A 6,350-nucleotide genomic window follows, 5' to 3' on the forward strand; every position below is an offset into this window, starting at 1 on the left:
CTCTGAGTCAGAACTGACTCAATGGCACTTAACAACAACAACGATGTCCACCATTGCAATATATACAATAGTTTCACTGCCCTAAAGTCCTCCGGGCTCCACTTCTTCATCCCTCTTCTCTGAGCCTTTTGTAGTCTTTGACCTTATTTTATTATCTTTATGTTGTTGTTGTTGTCAGGTGCCATCAAATCGGAACCAACTCATAGCGACCCCATGCACAGCAGAACAAAACAATGTCTGATCCTGGGCCAACCTCACTACCGCTGCCACACTTGAGTCCATCAATGATGCCACCTGGCCGATCCATCTCATTGGGAGTCTTCCTTTTTTTTCTCCAACCCTCCATCTTACCCAGCATGATATCCTTCTCTAGCGACTGTTCCCTCCTGACAATATGTCCAAAATATGAGAGACGAAGTTTAGCCATCTTGGCCTCCAAGGAGCATTCTGGCTGCACTTCTTCCAAAACAGATCTATGGGGTTTTTTTTGGCAGTCCATGGCACGTTTAGGATTCTCCTCCAACACCACAATTTAAAGGTATCATTTCTTCTATGATCTTCCTTATTCACTGTCCAGCTTTCACATCCATTTGAGGTTATTGAAAATACCATGGCTTAGGTCAGGCGCACCTTAGTCCTCAAGCTGACATCCTTGCTCTTCAACACTTTAAAAAGTTCCTGTGCAGCAGATTTGCCCAATGCAATACGTCGTCTGATCTCTTGACTGCTGCTTCCACAAATGTTGATAGTTGATCCAAGCCCTTGACAACTTCAGTCTTTTCTCCATTGATAAGAATGTTGTTTATTGGTTCAGTGGTGAGAATTTTTGTTTTCTTGACATTGAGATGCAATCCATACCAAAGGCTGTGCTCTTTAATCTTCATCAGTATGATCTTTATAGTTTTGCCTTTTCCAGAATGTCCTGTACTTGGAATCAGACAGTAGGTAGTGATTTCAGACTGGCTGCATTCACGTTAACGAACCCCGGTAGCAGAGTGGTGGGAGCACTCAGTGGCTAACCTAGAAAGGTTGACAGTTGAAACCCACCAACTTGAAAGATACACCAGTCTACTTCCATGAAGAATTAAAACCTTGGAAACCCTATCAGGTAGTTGTACTCTATTTCATAGCTCAGTATGAGTTGGAACTCAGTGGCAGTAAGTTTCTTGGGTGGCTTGGTTTCTTTCATTTTGTAACAAGCATTTGATGGTTACACTGAGTCCCACCGCCAGTTTTGTTCCCTGGAAACACTGGTAGTAACAAACAACTTTTTTTGAAATCACCAGTCATAACCAATCACTGGCTGGTGGACAATGAGGTTGCTTCCCATGTTTCATTTTTTTATAAATGATGGTGCAATGAAACAGTTCCATAGGTTTTTGGCATTTCTTTAGGAAATACGGAAATCAGGAGTTAAATTGCTGGGTCAGCAGCATACCCATTTTTCTAATGTGGATACCTAGTGTTAAACTGTACCCGCTGAACTCTGCCTTAATTCTCTTGGCTTTAATTCTCTATTTATGGCACAGTTGATTGAGTGTTGGGCTGGTGGGCAGATCGAACCCACTAACCGCTCTGAAGGAGAAAGCTGAGACATTCTGCTTCTATAGGGGTTTGTAATCTTGAAAACCTATGGGGCAGTTGTCTTCTGTCCTGCGGGTTCACTCTGAGTCAGAATAGACTTGATGGCAGGGGGGTTGGCTTTGGTTTATTGATAGGTTTTCAGGGACCTCAGAGTTCATTCCAAACCTGCTGTAAAATGAGCTGTGTGGTTTTTTTTTAGCTTTTATTGTGCACTGACTGGTGGTTTACATGGGAGAACATCAGTTTTGCACTCCACCTATCATATTTTGTTCCATTGCAACGATTACAATCCCCTCCCTGCATCATCAGTTAGCAGCATTTACTTCTATTCCCTTTGTTTGTTTTACTGTATACAAAAACCCACAGGAACATATAATCTTTTAAACAACTAAACGTCACATTCTGCAAGCCAGTCTTCTGGCCGTCTAACTGTGTTCTTGTGAGGAAATTCTTTCAAGTTTGCATGTAGCTCCTTTCATCAATTAGATATGATCTTGTTTGCCCCCCCTCCCCCACCTACCATGAGAGAGAAGAGTGTCTAGCAGAAGCTCTTACACAAACATGTTGTTGTTAAGTGCCATCAAGTTGATTCAGATGCACAGCGACCATGTGGGGTTTCCGAGGAACGGCTGGTAAGTTTGAACCACAGACCTAGCGGTTCAAATGGACTCTGCAGCCCAGCAATTAACCCACAGCGCCACACCAGTACTCCCTTCAAACAGCCTAGTGGTTGTGTATCCCTAAGGGTGAGGAAGTCAGTGCTGACGAGCTCCAGGGTCCGTCATGTTTGTTTTCTACGGAAGTAGTGCCCCCTAGAAGTCCTGGGATGATACTGTAGGATCAATGCTGGACTGCTAGACATAAGTTTGGTGGTTCAAATGCACCAGCTGCTCCTTGGAAACCCTACACAGGCTGGCTATGCATCAGAACTGACTGGACAGCACTTAACAACAGTACCCCCTAGAGTTAGGCAAGATGGTGGCCTCAGAATCCACAGGCTCAGCCCTGGAAGCCCTGCAGCGTAGTTGGGCAGTTCATGTTCACAAAGAAGTTTCCCTTCTTTCTGAAATGTGGTCGATTCAACAGCTCCGCTCGTTTCAGTGGCTCCGAGTTCTTTGCAGAAAGTCGAACATTCCTCACACACTGCAGGCTGCAGATAGGGGCCTGCAAGCTTTCACAGGCTGATGATAAATAGAAATTGGGTAAGTAAATCATGTCCCTGAAGGAGCAGCCTGCCCGGCTGCTGAGTGACCTTCAGCCTGGAATCTTAACAGCCTGCTCCTGATGGAGCAAGGCCGCAGAGACAGGTATATAAAACCCAGAAAACCACAAGGACACTGAGCTGCACACACAGGTGCCTTAACGGCTGTCTTCAGACCCCCAGTACCCACCAGAGTACTGGGGTGAGAGTTCCACCCAGTGGTAGCAGCCAAAGCCAAACCTTGCCATCGCTGTCAAGTTGATTCCAGCATTAACAATGTTCCAGACAACACACCAGCGGTCTCGAGTTTCCATAATTTGTCCATCTCAGAGGTAAGAGACTCCAACTCCACATGGAGGTGCCATAGTTAGCAGTAAGGTCTTCACTGGCCACACAAGGCTGCTGGAAGGGGAAACTGCTGCCCTCAACACCCTGGCTTGAACCAAATCCTGAAAAAGCAGAGACATCTCCTTTTCCTCACCTTATTGCAGCACGCCTTTTGACATGGGGAGGATGTGGTCTCCCTCAATACTCTGCCAACAGTGATGGTGCGGTTGGGCTCCTAGTGGTGGTGCTGGGAACATACACAATCCGGAGTCTCTGGCAGTGTCCAAGTATAATACATCAGGGTCTGTGATGCATTCAGTGGGGGAAAACCCCACCCTGGCATAACAAGGGCCCCAAATGGCCCTACCCCCAGCCTGCTTTACCTTGCCTGATGAGACCCTTTTGGCTGAATGGCCCCCCTCTCCCCTCTAGCTCCCCCATTCAGCTCCAGTTTCTGTTTGACGCCCACCTCCTGTCTTCATGAGAACAGGGGGAGCTCAAACCTTAGCCTCCACTCTAAGCTAACTGGAACTTGGTTAGATCTGGATACACAGAACCCATGGCCTCAGCTTCTGAAATATTCCAGTTCTTTTGCAGGTGAGGTGGTAGGGATGAGGAAAAGTTCTTGTACAGATTGTTCTTCATTACCCCTGCATGCTTTCTCCCGTACCGCCCAAATCTACTAGCTTAGGCTCAGGACTTCCCTCTTAGCAGCATCGCTCTCATAAATCATGAGCTGAGATCCCATTTCTTCCCAAGGAACACCGCTATGGAGTAACTGTAACCATACTTCTCTGAGGAAGTCATGGGCGATGCCATCCAAACTTTAAAGGGTCAGATCATTAGACTGTAGAATAAGATGTGGCGCTATGGGTTAATGCGCCAGACTGCAAAGTCGTTTGAACTGCAAGGTCGGCAGTTCAAGCTTACGAACTGCTCCTCGGAAACCCTATACAGGGTCGCTATTGGTCAGAACCGACTCAACGGCACTTCACAACAACAACAAACTAACTACAAGTTTGGCCATTTGAGTCCACCAGCTGTTCTGAGAGAAAAAGATGAAGCTTTCTGCTCCTGCAAAGATTTACCACCTCGGAAACTCTGTAAAAGCTCACTATGAGTCAGATCTGACTCAACAGCACTTAACAACAACAACATCATAACAGCGACTGCACAGATTAGAAAAACTCAGGGCACTTGGTGTGCGTCATTAACGGTGCTGTGCTCAGACCCAAGTCCCCACTAGAGAACTAGAGTGAGAATTCAGCCCAGTGGTACCAACAACTCCTGGGTCTTATGTTCATTTCTCCTAATCAAGTCATACACACAAGACACATAAGTATTGTTGTTAGGTGCCATCGAGTCGGTACTGACTCAGAGTGACCCTATGAATAACAGAACCAAACACTGTCCGGTCCTGCGCCAACCTTACAGTTGTTGCTACACCTGAGCCCATTGCTGCTGCCACAGTGCCATCTGTGTCATCTCATTGGGGGTCTTCCTCTCTTTCTCCCACCCTCCACTTTACCAAACATGATATCTTTCTCCAGGGACTGGTCCCTCCAAAGTATGAGAGACAAATTCTGGCCATCCTAGCTTCCAAAGAGGACTCTGGCTATAGTTCTTCCAACACAGATTTGTTTGTTCTTCTGGCAGTCCATGGTACTTTTAAATTCTTCTCCAACACCATAACTCAAATGCATCAATTCTTCTAAGGTCTTCCTTATTCACTGTCCACAACTTTCCCATGCATATAAGGTTATTGAAAATACCATGACTTGGGCCAGGCGCACGTTAGCCCTCAAACTGATAGCTTTTCTCTTGAATACTTTAAAGAGGTCTTGTGCAGCAGATTTACCTAATTCAATATGTCATTTGATTTCTTGACTGCTGCTTCCATGAGTGTTGATGGTTGATGGTCTTTGACAACTTTAATCTTTTCTCCATTTATATGGATGCTGTTTATTGGGCCAGTGGTGAGGATTTTTGTTTTCTTTACATTGAGGTACAACCATATTGGAGGCTGTGATCTCTGATCTTCATCAGTAAATATTTTAAGTCCTCTTCACTATCAGCAAGAGGTTGGCAATAGTGAAAGCCCTTTTAATTGCTCACAGACAACACCATACAACAGGCAAAGTTCCGTTACGGGCAGTCCTCCCTGGATTAAAAGTAGTTCTGGACAGCATGAAGAACTTCAATGAGTGCCCCATCTCTCTTTGCACCATGAAGGACTCCAAGTAAAAAATTCACACCTTGACTTGTGGTATTGAAGGATTCTTTGGGCAAAATACTGAATGATGCAGAAAGAATCAAAAGAAGATGGAAGGAACACACAGTCACTATACCAAAAAGAAATGGTCAATGCTCAACCATTTCAAGAGGTAGCATATAATGAAGAGCCAATGATCCTGAAGGAAGAAGCCCAAGATGCACTCTTGAAGGCATTGGCAAAGAACAAGTCACCAAGAATAGGTGGACTACAAATCAAAATCTTTCAACAGACTGATGTGGCACTGGAGACACTCACTCATCTATGCCAAGAAATTTTGAAGACAACTACCTGGCTAACTGACAGGAAGAAATCAGTATTTGTGTCCATTCCAATGAGAGGTGACGCAACAAAATGAAATCATTGGAAAATCTCTTTGATATCCAATGTGAGTAAAGTTTTACTAAAGGTAACACAGAAGCGGCTGCAAGCATACATTGATAGAGAACTTCCAGAGGTTCAAGTCAGATTCAGAAGAGGAGGTGGAACGAGGGATATCATCGCTGACGTCAGATAGATCTTGGCTGAAAGCAGACAATACCAGAAACATGTTTACCTGTGCTTTACTGACTATGCAAAGATTTTCGATTGTATAGATCATGACAAACTATGGAAAACATTGTGAAGTATGAGTACTCCAGAACACTTAATTGTGCTCCTGAGAAACCTGTCCATAGACCAAGAGGCAGTTGTTCAAACAGAACAAGGGGACACCAAATGGTTTAAAATTAAGAAAGGTGTGTGCCAGCATTGTATTCTTTCACCATACTTATTCAACCTGTATGCTGAGCAAATAATCCAAGAAGCTAGGTTATATGAAGAAAAAGGTGGCATCAGGATTGGAGAAAGACTCATTAACAACCTGTGATATGAAGATGATACAACCTTGCTTGCTGAAAGTGAAGAGGGCTTAAAATACTTACTGATGAAGATTAAAGACCACAGCCTTTGGTATGAGTTGCATCT

This window comes from Chrysochloris asiatica, unplaced genomic scaffold, assembly GCF_000296735.1.
Source record: "Chrysochloris asiatica unplaced genomic scaffold, ChrAsi1.0 scaffold00312, whole genome shotgun sequence".
Lineage (NCBI taxonomy): Eukaryota > Metazoa > Chordata > Mammalia > Afrosoricida > Chrysochloridae > Chrysochloris > Chrysochloris asiatica.